This window comes from Wasmannia auropunctata, unplaced genomic scaffold, assembly GCF_000956235.1.
Source record: "Wasmannia auropunctata unplaced genomic scaffold, wasmannia.A_1.0 LD336076.1, whole genome shotgun sequence".
In the NCBI taxonomy this organism is placed as follows: domain Eukaryota; kingdom Metazoa; phylum Arthropoda; class Insecta; order Hymenoptera; family Formicidae; genus Wasmannia; species Wasmannia auropunctata.
Genome location: NW_012026814.1, coordinates 431,106 through 431,837, shown reverse-complemented (window position 1 = coordinate 431,837; position 732 = coordinate 431,106).

Sequence of the window (732 nt, the reverse complement as noted above, 5' to 3'; positions counted from 1 at the left end):
TTGTTGGTGCGGGATGCGCGGGGAGGGGGGAACCGCGTTATGGGTGCGGGATGCGCGGGGAAGAGGGATACCGCGTTGAGGATGCGGGTATCGCGGGGAAAGGGAACCGCGTTCGCGTTTGCCGCCGCGTTCGCCGCCGCCGCTCGCGTTCGCCGCCGTGTTCGCCGCCGCCGCCGTTGCGCACGGGCCCCACCCCACCCGTTATCGCTCGCGGACCCACCCACACATTCGCGAAGAGGAATAGGAGAAGAATTGAAGAAAGTATTATTTTATAATTGAAAATATGAAAAAATGTTTATTTTAAAATTTCTGTATATAATATAAAAAGTAATCGTGAGACAAATACATCAATCCGTTGCCATCTGCAACAGACAAAGGAGGCGTATATTTAAAAAATTGTGTAAAAAAGAGATAGAATGAAGAAAGGATTGCTATGTAAAAAAACTTACCCTAGTTGTCGCAGGCAACTGCTCTCTCTCGCGAGCTCGCCTCCTCCCGCGAGCTCTCTTGCAAGCTCCTCGCGCCGCTGTCCCCCGACGTATCGCGCGGGCCCTCCACCTGTGGGCTCCGCGGCGCCTCCTCGCGCGCATCCACCCTTGGCTGCGGGTCCTCATCCCTCGGAGGCGTCTGAGCCCTCGCTTCATTGTCATCATCGTCTTCCACGTCGTCATCGTCGCTACTCAGAATGTCACGCTGAAAGAAACAAAACATCGTTTTTATCCTATAAAAAAC